Source organism: Pelophylax lessonae (genome assembly GCF_965119305.1).
Source record: "Pelophylax lessonae genome assembly, chromosome: 5".
Lineage (NCBI taxonomy): Eukaryota > Metazoa > Chordata > Amphibia > Anura > Ranidae > Pelophylax > Pelophylax lessonae.
The window spans coordinates 195,087,407-195,105,465 of NC_138772.1; the positions used below are offsets into that span (position 1 = coordinate 195,087,407).

Below are 18,059 nucleotides of genomic sequence, written 5' to 3' on the forward strand. Positions count from 1 at the left end.
TCCTTTTTTTCCCACAAACAGAGCTTTCTTTTGGTGGTATTTGATCACCTGTGCGATTTTTTGATCATGCGCAAAAAAAAATTTAAAAATCAACATTTTTTAACATTTTCGGGCAATTTGTTTTATGCTACATATGTTTGGTAAAAAAAATCGCAAAAAGCGTATTTTGATTGGTTTGCACAAAAGTTATTGCATTTACTAACAAAGGGAAAGATTTTTGTCATTTTTTGGTGTTTTTTTAACGAGTAATGGCGGCGATCTGCGATTTTTTTTTGCGGTACTGCGACATTGCGGCGGACAGATCGGACCCTTGACTGACATTTTTGACACTTTTGGGGTTACCAGTGACATTACTGCAGTAATCAGTGCTATACATATGCACTGTTACTGCAAAAATGACACTGGCAGGGAAGGGGTTAACTGTATTGGAGAGGGAGGGGTTAAGTGTGTCCTAGGGGCGTGATTCTAACTGTAAAGGGACATGGCTATTGGTGTAAAAACAAAGATCAACGGTCCTACATAGTAAACCCTTCTGATCTTCATTTTTACACCAGGGAGAATGACAGGCAGCTTGTTTACATAAGCCGCCTGACTTTCTCCCTTCACCGGAGCGATCGTGAGTGACCGGCGGACGATCGGGTCCACTGGTCACACGCACTGACTTGTCAGTGAACGAGCTGGGGCGGGCGCGCGCCCGCCCGCAATTGGCTCACAAGTCAGTGACAGGCGAGTTACCGCCGCAGTATATAGTCGTGCGGCGGTCGGCAACCGGTTAATAATGTTTGCCTATTTTTTCTAAACTTTGGGCCATATTTATAAGTAGTTGAAATAATACATTTTACCTTTTGCAGGGATGAGAAACAGGGGGATCATTCTCTCTTTGCAGAGCTCTGTGATGATTGTCACAACTGGTCCTGGCCGTGACCCATGGTCGGGACTTGCTGACTGGCCCCCACTGCGTAAAATCACAGTGGGTGCCAGCAGGGGGCTCGCATATGTGCTCCCTAAACCTGGAACTAGGCTGTGACAAAGTCACTTTGCCTGCAGCGGACACTCATTTGCAGTACACTGCGGGTGGGTGGACACTAAGTGGTTATTGATTCATACAATAGAAGAACATTATAACATTGAAAACTTCCATTAAATTGTTACTTCTTAATATAAAATAAACTTTATTGTCAACAAGAGAGTTATCGTTTCCATCGGTCCAAAATTAAACAAAATGTTGACATTCTAGGTGAGTCGGAAAATGTAGCTTTGATGATTAATAATTTGTTTTTAACTGAAATTTAAAAAAAAATTAAATTATACATTTTGGAAATGCCTTTATCCCAAAAAAACTTAAAGCCAATTTACAAAGAAATCCAGTTACATAGTTTTCAAAAAATGTAATTTAAAAATGATATTCATTAAATTGAAATGTTTGACAGATGGAATTTTGACATTAATATATTTTTTTCTATTGTCCTTTCAGACTACTTTGCAAAATAATTTGAATAACTTTGTTGATTCATTTAATAAGAGCTTTTGGATTATGTTTAACAGAACTTCATAAATATATCCCTTTGTTTCTGTGGTGGACAGTTTACATAGTAATAATCTATTTGCCAAGTAAAATCTGCAAGGACCACTAACAATTCAAACTTTTCAGAAATGACCCCAGTTTTCAAGCTTGGTTTGTGACAGTGATTGATTAAAGTATTGACTGATAACAATGTAAGACTACCCGCAAGCATGAAACAGTGGCATATATCGAACACTCTGCACGTTTTGTAGTCATCTCCTGAGGGACCAATCCTGAGTGAAAATAAAACATATCATCTGAAATTGATTTTTCCAAATGATCATTGTTGTTTCCCTGACATAAAGACAGGGATGTCTATTAGGTACATAAACTGTAGGTGCACATAAACATGTAAACATGCACTGTAATGGAAGTGAATGTATATGTCTATGAAAATATCTTTCAATCTTGACATCTCATGTCTAGACCCAATCTGAAAGGCGAATACTAGTTAATTGTGACTTACTGATGAGCTCAGTATATTATATTATGACCTTGACTAGCTTATGCTTAAAACTGTAGTAAAATGCATCTTACAGCAGTTTGATACCCCTTTCATTCAGTCAGGTCTTTTTGTTTTCAAAAGATTTTTATTAGAAAGTCATGAAAAACAATACAGATCATTTTCAACATATTGTAAGAAAAAAAGGAATATTTTAGTGATACACAATGGTTGCATCTCATAAGGAAGATATTACAAATCAGGATCTGCAAAACAGAGATAACAAGGAAAATAGACATAATGAAAATGGCACCGAAAGAGTTCAAACATTGGAGTCCCATGCGGACCATTTGGCCTGAAATACAGCTATCGAGTTATGTACAGAATGAAAAACCTTTTCTGACAGCTTAATACTTTCCATACGGGATAGAACCTGAGACCATATCAGAGTATCTGACTTCCATTTAAGAGCTACCATCCAATGAATGGAGCACATTAAAGTATGGATTAGTCTCCCTGTTTGGGTTGGAACATCAGGAATTTTCATAAAAAGTAAACAAACTTTGGGTGAGAGGGAAAAATTAGATCCAAAAACTTTTGAAATGAGCTTTTGAACTTGATCCCAAATGGGACGCAGAACACAACAGTCCCAGAAGAGATGAAGCAGAGTACCTTCTTCAGCACAACCCCTAAAGCAAGAAGAAGGAACCGATTCGTAAAAAAAAGTGCATTAAAGAGGGGGTTAAATACCATCTAGTAAAAAGTTTAAGGGGGGATTCCCTGCAGGCACTAGAACGGGAACATTTGCGTAGATTACTCCACATATTATTCCATTCTAGAGGTGAAAAAACACAACTCAGGTCTCTTTCCCATTTAATCATATACCCCTGCTTCTCAGGAAGAGAGACACCAACCAAATGTGAGTACAATGAAGAGATAATACCCTTTCCTCTGGGAAAGGAGGAGCAAATGTTCTCAAACACAGTAAATGGTGGGTTCAGTGATAAGGTGCCTTTTGAGCGAAAAAATTCAATTATAGTTAAATAATGGCCCAGTTCAGAGCTGGGAATATTGTGCAGTTGAGTAAGTTGGTCAAAAGTGCAGAGGGTATTACAAACTGTGATGGTTTTAAGAGAAACCAGGTTTCTAGATATCCAAGGTTCCAGTTCTGTTTCCTCTAGTGGAAAAGAGGGAGAGCCCAAATAGTTCATGAAGGAGGTCAGAGGTGAGGCTCGGGATACCATTTCTAAGGGGGTCTTCAGCTTAAACCACAGTTGAAGTAAATGATTAATAATTTTGTTGGGGAATGTTTTGTACCGAGGTGGTCTCGGGGTGTCCCAAAGTATGGCCTCCAACGTGCATGGGGCAGCAGAAGCCCATTCAAAATCCAACCAAGGGACACTATCATCCTTGGAACATCCCTGTGCCAACTGTTGGAACTTGGCTGAGAGGTAATAAAGCCAAAGGTCAGGGAGACCCAGACCACCTTGTGATTGAGGGGCATGTAAAACCTGTTTATTGTATCTAGATTTCTTTCCACACCAAACAAATTTTGAAATCTCTCTCAGAAATGATAAAATATGTGTCTTTGGAACATTGATTGGGAGGGCACGGAAAATAAATAACAACTTAGGGAGCACAATCATCTTCACCGCCAAGACTCTACCCAGAAGAGAGATATGGTAAGTAGACCAGGTTTTTAATATTAGTGTCAGTTTTTTGAACATATTAGGGAAATTTAGCAAGAACAGAGAATCATAGTGAGGGGTAATATGCACCCCCAAATACTTGAATGATCTCAGGCACCAAGCAAATGAAAATCGTTCTCTGATGGAAATCTGCATCCAATTCAGGAGGTTGATTGGCATAAGAGAACATTTGGAGAGGTTAACTCCTAAACCTGAGATTGAGCTAAATTGTTGTAGTTCCACTAATAGTTGGGGAAGAGATATATGAGGGTGGGACAAAAAAAGAAAGACATCATCAGCGTAAAGGCTAAGTTTGAACTCCTTTCCCTCCTTATAGTAGCCACTAATCTTGACATTGTTTCTGATAGAGATTGCTAAAGGTTCAATTGCCAGGGCAAACAAAAGAGGGGAGAGGGGGCACCCCTGCCTGGTACCCCTTTTTAACTGAAAAAATTCGGAGTTGCATCCAGGAAGGCGTATCCTCGTCTGCGGGGATTCATACAGGGCCCTAAAGCCATGAACGAATCCATCACCCAAGCCATATCTTGGGAGCAGATGGTCTAAAAAGGCCCAACTGACGCTGTCAAACGCCTTGTTGATGTCTAGACTGACCAAGCAGGTGGGAGATTTGCTAATATTGGCATCAAGTATTATATTAGAGACTAGCCTAATATTGTCGGTAAGTTGCCTACCAGGGATGAAGCCTGTTTGATCAGGATTGATCAAATGGCAGATATACTTAGCCAATCTATTAGCAAGTAGGCGACCAAACAATTTCAAGTCATTGTTCATGACCGAGATGGGCCTAAAGTTTTGTGGGAGAGAATAGTCTTTATCGGGTTTGGGGATGAGTGACATATTAGCATTTAGCATTTCTTCTGGGAAATTACCGCCTTGTAAAATATAGTTAAATAATTTGGTTAATTTAGGAGACAGGATTGAGGCAAAACTTTTATAGTAAGAGGTGGAGAATCCATCTGGGCCCGGAGCCGTGGAAGATTTCAAGGATTTGATCAAGTGTAGGATCTCATCCTCTGAACAGGGAGCTTCCAATTCCTCCCTCTGAGAAGCAGAGAGGGAGGGAATCTGTAATTTCCCCACCCACTAATCAAACTCAGCCAGAGATACATCGGATGATACTGATAGCAGATCTTTATAAAAATTCGTAAAAATCTTCAATACTGCATCAGGATGAGAAACCATCTTACCATCCTGTCTTCTAAGCTTATAGATATGGGAGGGTTTGGAATCTTGCGTAAGTTTTTTAGCGAACATCGTAGACATGGTATTACTATTAAGCATAAATTTTGCCTTGGACCACCTGAGGGCCTTTTCAGTATCACCAGATAAAATCTCGTCAAGGGCACGTCTCTTGGTGGAGATCAAATCCATCAAGTCTGAGGAGGGAGCCTGATTATGTAAATTATATAACCTATTTAACTCTCTAGTAAGGGAATTTATGTTGGTTAGTCTAGCTTTATTTTTGGCTGAAGCAAGGGCAATAATCTTACCCCTAATTACCGCTTTATGTGCTATCCAAACTGTTGATGTGGGGGTATCATCATTTTCGTTTATACTAAAATATTCCTCCAAGGAGGATGCAATCTGAAAAGTAAATGTGGGGTCATTCAGCAAAGAATCATTAAGTCTCCAATTAAATGTTGAGCTCTTTAAACCTACCCAGCAAGACTCGAATGACACGATTTCATGGTCCGACCAAGGGCAGATGTGTATCCTAGCATCCGAGGAGTTAGCCAGTAAAACTGGTGTGCTAAAAATATAGTCCAGTCTGGCTGCACTTTCATGGGGGTGGGAGTAAAAAGTGAACTCTTTAATACCTTCATTATGTGCTCTCCAGGCGTCAATCAGTTGGAAATCACAAAGAACCCTGGTTAGTGTCTTGGGGAAGGCCTTGGAAGAGGATGTAACTCTACTCCTATCCAGAGAAGGGTGAGCGGACAGATTGAAGTCCCCACCAACAACCATATGGGGCGATGTATATCTACCTAGAATCTCAAAGAAGTGTTTAAAAAATGTAGCCTGAGCTTCATTGGGAGCGTAAAGAGAGGCAACTGTAAATGACTTACCCGCTATATTACCTTTGAGAATCAGGAATCTACTATCCGGATCAGTATATATAGAGGATACATCAAAAATAATGTTGTTACGAATGAAGATAGCTACTCCTCTTGCCTTGTTTTGAAAAGTAGAATAGTGAAATTGCCTAAAAGACTTGTCAAAAAATTTAGGGTGTTTGTCTGTGGCAAAGTGCGTTTCCTGCAGGAGAATTATATCAGCACCTATTCTTTTATCATGTCTAAATGCTTTATGTCTTTTATTTGGGGAATTAAAACCCTGAACATTATGTGAAATTATTTTAAGACCCATCATCAATGAGGAGGAAAAATCTATATAACCTGATAATCAGTAGAAAAGATAGTGGAGAGTGAGCCCAATTACTGAAACAAATCCTTAAGTGAGTTTGAAGCCAATATACAAGCGATATCTTCAATACAACATTTTGATGATAGCATGGCAAAGACATTCCCAAGACCGGAAGTGGTGCAACCTTCAAGTAAGAAATCATAAACAAGTCAACTGACTAAGGAGTCAGTAAAAAAATTATAATGATCTGAGTGGATGACTTTCTATTTTTCAAAAAACAACTTTTTTGTGGTATCAAAAAAAAACAATACCAACAGGAGTCCTAAAGACTCTAAGGCATAAAGAACATCTCAGGGAGATGGGCAACTCAAGTAAACCCATCAAAAATACAACAAAACACTGGATGATTAAGTCCAGACGCCATTCGTAGGGTCCAGCGCCCCGGAGCCATAGAAACCAGCGGCAGGACACCAAATTGCTCCTGTTGAGGGCGCAGGCACCCACGAAAAGGCACATGGGGGACAAACCAGCGAGGTGGGGGGGGGAGAAAAAGGCACTTGTGAGTTATAAGCATAGAAATCTAAAGATTTCAACCATCAGTATAATATAACAAAGCATTAATGTGCTGAGGAGTATCATAGGCACATTGGAACCCATAATAATATGATAGGTCACATATCAGCAGTAAGTAGCTATAATAGACCTCAGAGGAACCACAGGTGTTCCCACTTGTTCCCATACATGCATGACAGCGAGAGGAAAAGAGAAAAAAATAAAAAATAAAAAGCCTCATATTTGGTATTTTAGATGATTAAAAGGGACCATCTCTAAAGGGGTTTCTCCATCTGCGTTGATCCCTTCTTGTAGCTGGGGTAGACCACACAGGTGAGGGTCTTGGAGTGGTTTGCGGTCGGGCTTCAGTTGCAGCGTTCATCAGGCCCAATTTGATAAGCAGTTCTTTTCCTTGTGTCAGGTTGTAAACCACATAAACAGAGCCATTATGGGGCACTGTAAGCTTAAAGGGGAATCCCCATCTGTAACGAATCCTGGCCGACTGCAAAATGGTGGTGACCTCTTTCATACCACGCCGCTTCTCATGGGTGGCCTGCGATATATCCGGAAAGATTTGAATCCTAGTGCCTTCCATCATAATATTTGGGGTGTTCCTGGATATGCACAGAATGTCCTCTTTAACCAAGAAGTCTTTAAGGCATAGTACCACGTCCCTTGGGGGCTTGTCGGGGGGGGTTTAGGGCGCAGGGCTCTGTGGATTCTATCACACAAGAAGGCAGCTGCAGGTTTATCTGGCAGCAGTTCGCTGAAAAGTTTGGACACTGCAGGGGTTAGCTCAGTTACTGTCTCCGGAATACCTCTGAGGCGCAGGTTATTCCTACGATTTCTATTGTCCAAGTCTTCGACCTGAGATTGCAATAAATCGTAATTGTCAGATAGGAGCTCAAAATCCTTCCTGAGATCATTATGTGCAATGGCCAGTTCGTCATGTTTTGCCTCAAGTAAATCAGTGCGGCCCCCTAAGGCAGCTATTTCTTGTGACAATGTATTAGTCGATTTATCGATCTCTGTCTGGAATTTGTCTGCCAGTTTGTTGTACATCGCCGTGAGACTAGCATCCAAATCAGCCTTAGATATGCTATTAGCGTACTCACGGTCTGCTGCAGGAGATGTAGCGGAAGGAGGCGGTGAAGCGGTGTCTGCATGCTGCTGAGAGCATTCCTGGGCGCCATCTTTGGTCATCTTGGTGGTTTCCTTAGTGCGGAGGAGATATGTTGTCAGGGAGCGTTTTTGAGGGCGACCCCGATTGTTTTTTTTAGCTGAAGGCATGCATGGGTTGTTCCCACGGGGGTGCTGGTACTTTGTGCTGTAAAAATTTTCGATCTGGCCCCGGGAAAGCCTCCTGTCTCTCCCCCCTCCGACGGAGCTGAGCCGCTAGTGACCTTCCAGCTCCGCGCCGAGCATGCGCCCCCATTCAGTCAGGTCTTTAATTACAAACCAAGGGAAATACACTCATGCAAATCACAAGCAATCTCCACCCTGCGCCAAAGTATTAATATCCAATAAAATACCCAATTCATTTTTCCTGACTCTGTTCATAGGTGGCTGCTTTATTAATAATTATGTCTTTAATTACCTTTTATTGTTTAGTATATGTATATTTTTTTACATCTTTTCTGAAGGAAGCAGCTAATAACAGATAATTAGCAGAGGTTTTTCAAAGATCAGTTGTATTTAAAAAACATAATTGTGGGGGATGTGGCATGACCTCGGCCAGGATGGCGGCGTAGTCTTAGTGCTCTGCTGAGCGACGAGAATCAGCAGCGGCTCACAGCTACCACAGGCATCGGATCACATCCCAGCCATCATAGCTCAGTGCCCCAAACGCTAGGCAACATGTCCAAGAGGAGAAAGAACGACCATCGGCCGTAAAAACTAACAGAATATTTTACACAGCTGCCGTGGCCGCATGGCCAAGATGGCGCCCACCCCTCTCCATTTACAGATACAGGCCCTGAATCCCCAGTGAATTTCACAGGCTTGGACCTTTGTGTAGGAGCCCGGCTAAAATGAAGCCCAGGATTGAAGATTCAGGGTTACAACAGTGTGAGGTAAGATCTAACAATGACTCACAAGAAGACACCAGAGAACTCCCTGACTCCATTACTGCTTTTCCCACATTAAGCCAGCCTATTTTAGCTACAACATAAAGGATATGCTTATCTCTTCGAGAAGCAGTATCCATACAGATATGATGAACTGTATGAGGAAATTTTCCACGGATCTCACTGCTGTGGGAGACAGAATAGACCATGTGGAAACCAAAATGGGGGAATATGCCACTACCATAAACTACCTAATTTGTGCCCATGACACAGTAGAAGAAGAACAAAATCTGATTAAAGCAAAATTAGCAGACTTAGAAGAGGAGAAATAATGTCAAGATAAGGGGCATTGCAGAATCTGTAAAACCAGCTGACCTGCGCTCCTATGTCACCACGCTGCTCTCTACTCTCATACCTGACCTCTCCCCTATAGAAATGTCTGTAGACAAGATACATCGCATCTCAAAACCTTAATTTATATCAGAACATGTTCCTAGAGATGTTTTACTGCGCATTCACTTTTACCACGTTAAAGATCGATTCATGCAAATTACTCGTAAAGGAGTACAACGTACAACTGACTATTCCAACCTGCAATTTTATACAACTTTATCGCAATATACCTTACAGCTCCGCAGAAATTTGAAAATTATTGACTTAAATAACATAATTGTTTTAGGTAGTACATTTTTGTAGGAAATCCTAGTGATGTGATGTAATTTAATTTTGTTAACGCAGTTGAAGCTGTTCTTCATAAAAGTCTGGTACAGAGGTTAAAGTGGTTGTAAAGGTTTACTCTTTTTTTTTAATAACAGGCATGCCATACTTACCTGCTGTGTGCAAAGCTTTTGCACAGAGTGGCCCAGAGCCTGTTCTTCTGGGGTTCCCTGCAGGCACTGTCTGCTCCTCCTCCTCTCAATCTGCTCCCGTAGCAAACCTTTTGCTATGAGGGGCAGATGTGCAAACTTACTCCTGAGTTGGGCTGTGTGCATCTATTGAGACACATATTGTGTCCCTGCCCCCCCCCCCCCGCCCCCTGTTCTCTGCTCACAGGATTTGACTGACAACAGCAGGAGCCAATAGCTTCTGCCGCTCTCAGCCAAGCCTGTTATGGAGGGGGAAGGGGGGGAAGAGCTGCTGCATATGGGACAGTGCTGGATCGAGAATGGACACAGGTTGGTGTTTAAGGAGAGGCTGGGGGGAGCTACAATTGAAGGTTTTTTACCTTAATGCAGATAATGCAGCAAAGTAAAAACTTTTTGTCTTTAGGGCGATTAGAAGCAAATGTTTATAAAAGAACTGGTAAAAAGACATAAAACAAAGAGCAGTTGTAAATGGAACATTTTCACAATAGGCTTAATTATTCAGTGGAATATCAAACTATTAATTGATGATCTGAGATATGAAATAGAAAGCAATATTGCCTTCGATGCTAATCTTGCGATGACCTAGATTAAAAATCAGAATAAAAGAAACCTAAAAATAGCTACATGTGCAGTTAAATGGCACATTGAATTTAATGTTAAAAATATAGATTCTATACCTATACTTTGGTCTATACCTACACCAAGCATATAATAAATAACTTCCTATGCATTTATTAAAATATGAACTGTGAATGCAAACTTAGCAGCACCACTTAATGCCAAGTGGGAAATCACAATGTCAGGATGCATGTAAAAGGGATAACATGCGATGCTAGTATAATATGAGCGCCACATTATAAAAATATCACAGGAGTTTTTCCAGAGGGTTCAATGGTGAAAAATAAATCAATAAATGTCTACTGAGTATATTTATAAAGCAGGAATTGTGACTTTCACTTAGAATTAAATATGAGTGAGTCTTTCTGGCCCATGTACTGTATTTAAATGAAAGTGATTGATTTTCTTTCAGGACCGGAGTTAGACTATTTTGAGCCCTAGGCAAGACCAGCTACTTTCACCATTCCCTAAAAAAAAAAAAACTACACACTGCATTACCTTCTCCTATCTCCTTCATGCCTGCCAATCATGGTACCTGGACCCCTATGGTGATGGTGGTGTCAGGTCACCCCCTGTGTTTATGGTGGTGTCAGGTGATCCCCTATGGTGGTGTCAGGTTACCATCTATGGTGGAGGTGGCATCAGGTGACCTCCTATGGTGATGGTGGTGTCAGGTAACCCCCTATGGTGGAGGTGGTGTCAGGTGACTGATCCCCTTCTGTTTTTGTAAGTGGATCAGATTGGAGATAGGCGGGTGTAAAGGGACACAAGTCCATTTTCTTTTTGCCGCTCTATAGAGGTGAATGGAGGGTCCGATTGGGTCCACCTGAAAAACAGACAGTCAGACTCGATCAGACTGATCGTGTGAAAGGGGCCTAAGGCTGCTTTCACACGGATGCACTGCGGTTTACTTGCATCTCAACTGACCTCAATTTTCACTTCTTCCTCAGGATTCCGGCAGGTATTTCTGGCTGCAGCTGTCCCCCAGGCAGGTATGGCTGGTGGCTGCTGCTGGCTGTCCTCCAGGGCTGGTACTGCTGGTGGGTACTGCTGGTTGGTACTGCTGACTGGTACTGCTGGTGGGTACTGTTGGCTGGTATTGCTGGCTGGTACTGCTGGTGGGTATTGCTGGTGGGTACAGCTGGTAGGTAATACTGGCGGGTACTACTGGGCTGGTAGTGCTGGTGGGTACTGCTGGCTGGTACTGTTGGTGGGTACTACTGGATTGTATTGCTGGCTGGTACTGTCGGTAGGTAATTCTGGCTGGTACTGCTGGTGGGTACTGCTGGCTGGTACTGTTGGTGGGTCCTTCTGGCTGGTACTGTGGCGGGTATTGCTGGTGGATACTGCTGGCAGTATTGCTGGCCAGTACTACTGGCCAGTACTGATGGCTGGTACTGCTGGCTGATACTGCGGCAGGTACTGCTGGTGGGTACTGGTGGCTGGTACTGCTGGCTGGTACTACTGCCTGGTACTGTTGGCTTGTACTACTGGCTGCTACTACTTGCTGCTACTACTGGTGGGTACTGCTGGCTGGTTCCCGACCCACCATGTGGCTGCAGTAGAGAGCAGAGCTGATGCTTCCTGTATCGCTTCTGCGTTTAGTATCACTCCGCCAGTGACAAAAGTCGGCGCTATACAGGAATTATCAGCTCCGCTTCCTCTGGTTCTGGCTTGGTTCTTCACACACCCAGATGCCACAGACAGCTCGCATACAAAGGCCAGTCCTGCAGGACACAGCTGCCAAGGGCGGGAACAGGAAAGACTTTCCTACTGTGGAAAAAGTACAGGAATGCCATTCCCTTGCGTTCCTGTAGGACTTGAGCCCTGGATGTAATCCTTGGTGTGATCCGGAGGTTGCAGAGACTGGCAGGAAGGACAGAAGAGCTCTGATTCACTGACCTGACACTGTCAGCTCCAGCACATCCGGCTCTAGCAGCTCACACACAGCCTTCTGATCCATGTGCCCTGAGAGGAGGAGAAGAGGGGGTCCCTGGACACATATTACCCATGTTAACTTAGCTAGAGTCTGCACTGCCACCATACAAGTCATCTGGCACAGCGTCTCCACACTGCCCGGCATTCTGGCCCCATGAGTAGAAGAGAAGGCCAGGCCTTGCACACTGGACCCTGGCTCACTCCTCCATGGGGGAAGAAGAAACTATGAGTGCCAAACCCTGGCCATCCATGCTCCGCCACTCTCCAGGGGTGAAAGGTAACCACAGCCCACCACTACTGACATCAGCACTTATGATTGGTCAACTGGGCTTATTTGTGAATGTCCGCAATGAGAATTTTATACAACAGAATACTGGGTTGTATAAAAAAGGGGATTCACTCCAGAAATAAAGAGATTATTCTTCCACTCTACAAGACTCTGGTCCGGCCACATCTGGAGTATGCTGTCCAGTTCTGGGCACCGGTCCTCAGGAAGGATGTGCTGGAACTGGAGAAAGTCCAGAGAAGGGCAACAAAAATAATTAGGGGAATGGAGGACATCGGCTATGAGGAAAGACTACAAGCACTGAACCTATTCTCTCTGGAGAAGAGACGCTTGAGGGGGGATATGATATCAATGTACAAATACTGTACTGGCGACCCTAGCATAAGGAACAAACTATTTAGAGTAAGGGAATACAATAAGACACGTGGCCACTCACTAAAACTAGAGGAAAGGCGGTTTAACCTTAAAGTGCGTAAGGGGTTCTTCACTGTAAGAGCAGTAAGGATGTGGAATTCTCTTCCGCAAGCAGTCGTATCAGCGGGGAGCATTGATAGTTTCAAAAAACTATTGGATGGACACCTTAAAGACCACAACATACAGGGGTATACAATGTACGGTTAAAAGCAAACACACACACATAGGTTGAACTGGATGGACTTGTGTCTTTTTTCAGCCTCACTAACTATGTAACTATGTAACTATGTAACTTCTAGTTTTTGTGGCTTCGGCGAGGAGAGCGCATGCCAGTGCACATGTACTGTGCGGGTTCAGTCCTTCTACAGCAGTCATGATTGCGTCCTAGGCGGCAGTGCACCCTAGGCGGCTGCCTAGTTCGCCCAGTGGTAGTGCCGGTCCTGATTTATTTGCAGTAAATATTTGGTGAATGTCACATTCACTGCTAGATTTCTATGCCCATGTCATGGAAAGTATAGATAAACTGTGTATGCTCTCCTAGCTCTCTTCCTGGCTGTGGAGGGAACGCTGTTTCATTTTTCTTCTACTCCACACACCAATTATAATTCTTTTTATTTGCAAACGTTTTCAAATTTTTCTCTTGAATTCTAATTTAAATACTAAAATTAATATTCTGATTACTAAGGTTGATTTTTTTGGATAGTACTGCTCCCTGTTTCACAATCTGCCCCAGCTTGCTGCTGACTCACCTTTGAATCTTTCCTGGATCACTGGACCTCTTTCCTTGCACTGCACTGGACGCCTTTTCCTTGCAGTGCACTGTAAATATCTTGACATTGTTTTTCCTATACTGCCATTTCCCTCTGTCATGTTGCTCAGGTACTCTGCACTGCAACTAACACAGACGTATTTCTTGGCTAAAGGTGCATATGATTTCTGCCAGAATATTGGGATTTTACAACCAAAGAGATACATGCACCATGGCACAGGACACCATCCCCTTTCTTCAAGTAGCTGTGCTGTCTCGATCCCTGCTTATCAGCACAAGACTGCAAGACCATCCCACACTGGTGCCAACCTCAAAAACCTACTTTCACTGACATGCCTCCAAGGAAGTCCAGATCAGTGCTTCTAAAGACTCGTTCCGCGAATAACAAGGCACTATATACATTGTATTTTATTGCACATAATAAGTTGGACTCTGTGCATAACTGAAATCTGGCACAAACAAAATGACGGTATCCTGTTCAACTAACTCACCCTTTCGGGGTCTTGTGAAGCTTTCTTTGGTGGATTTGCTGACTTGATTCTATTTTTAGGTCTTAGTTTTAATATAACCTTTATCCTTGGTGATTACATTATACACATTGATTCAGAGTCTTCTGATTTAGCTAAAGATGTTCTGGCTTTGCTGGGATGCTTTGAGTTAACTCAATTTGTTTGCATCCCCAAGCATTTCAAAGGCCACACCCTGGGCTTTATCATTGCCAATGACTCTTTTGCCTCTGACTGCCTTTGCCTTGACTCAGAACTGTCTGACCACCTAGCTATTCTTTTCAATCTGAAATTAGCTGTTTCTAACACTTCCCTGTCTCGATCTGTAAATTACTGCAACTGGGCTTCTATTGATCAGCCCAAATTTGCAAATTCTGTTACTTCCTCCCTACCCAACATCTCCTTTTCTGACACCCTTGTTGACAAAGTAGATTCCCTTAATCATGTGCTTTCATCTTCCCTTAACACATTTGCCTCATTAAGAACTTGAACTCTCTCATTTTCCCACACAGCTCTGCAGTATAATGACTAGAGATGAGCTTCGAGTTTGAGTCGAACGTACGTTCGACTCGAACATTGGTTGTTCATTCGTTCACCGAATGACGAACAAATGGGCTTCTTCGCGGGAACTTCAGTTCATTCATTATGATGGACTCTGACCTCTGAATTTCAATAAATAAATCACTGGCTGACCGGGGGAACCAAACTCACAGCTCAGGTCACTATAAAAGAGCTGTCAAAATCAAAACAGCTCATTAGGCACGAAGTGTCCGTAGAAGCAGGAGCTTCTTCTTTTTTTTTCCTATTTTTCGGGCGGATGGGCGACTGATCATCGGGGGACAGTATTTTTTTATTTTTTAATAAAAAACTTTTCCAAAAATGGCTTTTGTCATTTTTTTGTACACTTTTTTAGTGAATGGGTAGGGGTACGATGTACCCGATATCCATTCACATGGGGGGGGGGATCTGGGGGTCCCCTTGTTAAAGGAGGCTTCCAGATTCCGATAAGCCTCCCCCGGGACCCCCACAACCACAGCCCAGGGTTGTGGGGAAGAGACCCCTGTCCCCATCAACATGGGGGCAAGGTGCTTTGGGATGGGGGGGCAGAGCCCAAGTAAGGAGGAAACCAACTTGGGCACAGAAGAGGCCCCTCAATACATACATTTCCCTGTAACACAAAAAAGGGCTCTTTACAGGGTAAGGCCGCCAACTCAGAGACTCAGCTCACAGAGGTGACAGAAATTAGAAAGACAACCTTGTGAGTGAGGGAAGACAGGGGTGGTTTATGAAGTACTGACATAACTGGGTTGAGATCCAGTGGTGTCACAGGGGAGTATACAGTGAGAGAAATATTAGTGACAGTCTGCAGAAAACCATTCACCAAAGAGTGAGAGACCAGAGGTCTTTGCAAAAGAATGACCAGAGCTGAGATTTAAACCTTGATGGTACTCAAGGTCAAAAACTGCCACAAACTGGACTAGAGGAAAGACATGATTTATCCCACAGAGTATTTCCTGGAATGAAATTTCCAAACCTTACACGTTGCACTTGATTGTTGTGCATCTTTTGCAGCCAGTATCTTGCTCTCTGCTTAAGTAAGTCAGCCGATTCCTACATGACAGTTGGTAGGGCAACTCCAGGAGTAACTGTAGATGATGAAGCAAATCAGAGCACTTTGGCAGGTGTGGTGAACTGCAAGCTAGTCTATGCCTGAGCGACAGAGAAGGAGGACTGTGAAAGCTTAGTTAGCCATTCCATCACCTCCCTTGCATGCTCTGGCTTTATAACAAGCCCAGCAACCAAAAAAAGAATTACAACTGCCAAGGGGTTACAGTTACCAAGTGCCAGCCTGGAGGTGTCTGATTTTCAGTGGAGGGGTGATCGTTTCCACAGCCCAGAGTAATCCACAAGGGGTCTAATTAACAGAGAGTCAGTCTGGAGGAGATTCCGTCGGTGTATATAGTAATCCCAAGCCTTCTTTGACCCTTAAGAGGAGAGTCCATCATTTTTGGTGAGTAGGGTCCCTGAAAGGGATTGAGATACTCTGCACTGGCCAGTTGGAGCACCCCAGCGCTTCCATTTGGAGCACTAATAGCACTTTTTTATATTTGCACATTATTGGACTTTTTTTGCAAATTATATGGGACTTTCTTTAGCACTAGTAGCACTTTTTTGAGTATTGCACCTTTTAAACACCAGTGCACTTTATTATATAGTAATTATCTAATATTTATTTATGTACTGTAATTTTTGTAATACTTGTTTACATATTAGAGAGGTATTAATTTGTGGTATTTTGCAAGCGATGTCCTTTTGGTTTACCTATTTCACTACTTGTTTTGCAGCTTTTGGAGGATCTGTATGGAAGAAGTGGTGCTTGGGTGCACTGTAAACTGGGGTGCTTTGGTGGACTAAAACCCCCCGCAATGATCTGTGCTGCTTCGCTGCAAACAAAGTGCAACTGTTATGGTGTCACACATTGACAACAAAGTAGTAGCAATAAAAAAAAAAAAAGACCCTCACAAAATATAACCCAAATAAAATAAAGTTTAAACACAAAAAAAAACACAAGCATGCAACTGAAAACATTGCAAGCACAAGGACAATTCATATGTCCTAAAAAGGACTGTTGGATCTCAGGAAATCCCAATTAATGCAAGCAGGCTAAGGCTGGCCATACATGATACAATTTTCTTTCAGTTTTCTGTCAGATTTTCTTGAAATTTACCTTCAAGTATGTAGTACGAAGGCCTGCCTAATTGGATGCAAGTGAATGTGTTGTTTAGCTTTTACCTCACATTATGTGGTTTGTGGTAAATCTAACAGAAAGTGTACAACAAAAGTTAAACATGTATGACCAGCCTTATATTCCACTCCCCTCTAGCCACACAAATTGAAATTCACTGCCAAGTATCAGTAGAAAATATACAGCAATAAATACATTACTGTATAAGGTATAGCACTGAATACTGTAAAAGCACAAGGTAGTAGTAGCCTACTACACCACTCTACACTAAACATACTATTTCTTTCCTAAAAACAATGTCAGTTGTCCCTCACTAAACTCCAAATACATTGACAAAGGGTTGTTGGGAAAGAAGTTGTTTCTAGTATACAGGCTGCAACTTAAAATATAACTAAAGGCAAAACTTTTATTTTAGTTTTTGAAAGAGTGGAGATGGATTAGAATACTTGTCATTTTTTATTGCTGTGTGTGCCCCTGTTTAGGAGATTCACCCTCTCTATTTGTCCTGTTTATCATTATCATAGAAAGTTAAAGTAAAAGAAAATCCCAAATTTTAGGTTGTCCCCAGAAAACGAATAGAGGCAAAATCTTTAAATGGAGATGCTAGTTCTGGTGACCTGGGGGTCCCCAAGGGATTCCCCTAATTTGCAGCAATTCCCTCTCATTTCCTGTTTGGCTAAAGGATAGGAAGTGAAGGTAAATCTCCAATGGGGACACCAATGGCAAAAACTAATCTGACAGGGGTTATAACTGTCCCTTTACTCTATCTAAAATGAAAATAAAACGATTTTGCCTATAGTTCTACTTTACATTGCCCCTGCCCTTTTACCCAGTGAGCCAAAAAGGTCTGAATAAGGTGAGAGGTATCGTGGAGCAGAGGACGGTGAAAATCTTGTCTCTTGCATGCAGACTGTGCCAAACATAGTCTCAGTCATAGTCATAGAAACATAAAAGGAAGAAAAGAGAAGAGAAGAATGTATGCACAGTAGAGAGGTGCATCAGTACCACAAGAAGTTGAATTTGTGTCCCAGTGGCTAGGACACTCATAGGAGGGTGGCCCTACCTCTGGGCACGTGGTCGCACCACAGGACACAAGGAAACATCTTGGAGAGGGACATTTAACTGCTAGAACAGCTAAGGGAAAAAAAAGGGGGGGGGAGGGATGGGTTAAGTAGGGAGAGGAAAGGGGAGGAAGGGGGAAAATGAGAAGGGGAATAGG

General features: G+C 42.5%; 1 protein-coding gene across 1 annotated transcript in view; it reads left to right on the plus strand.

Annotated features, from left to right (window-relative positions):
* NPSR1 (neuropeptide S receptor 1) overlaps nt 1-18,059 on the plus strand; it is a 387,050-nt gene that overhangs the window by 309,729 nt on the left and 59,262 nt on the right. The gene's annotated exons all lie outside the window — the stretch shown is intronic.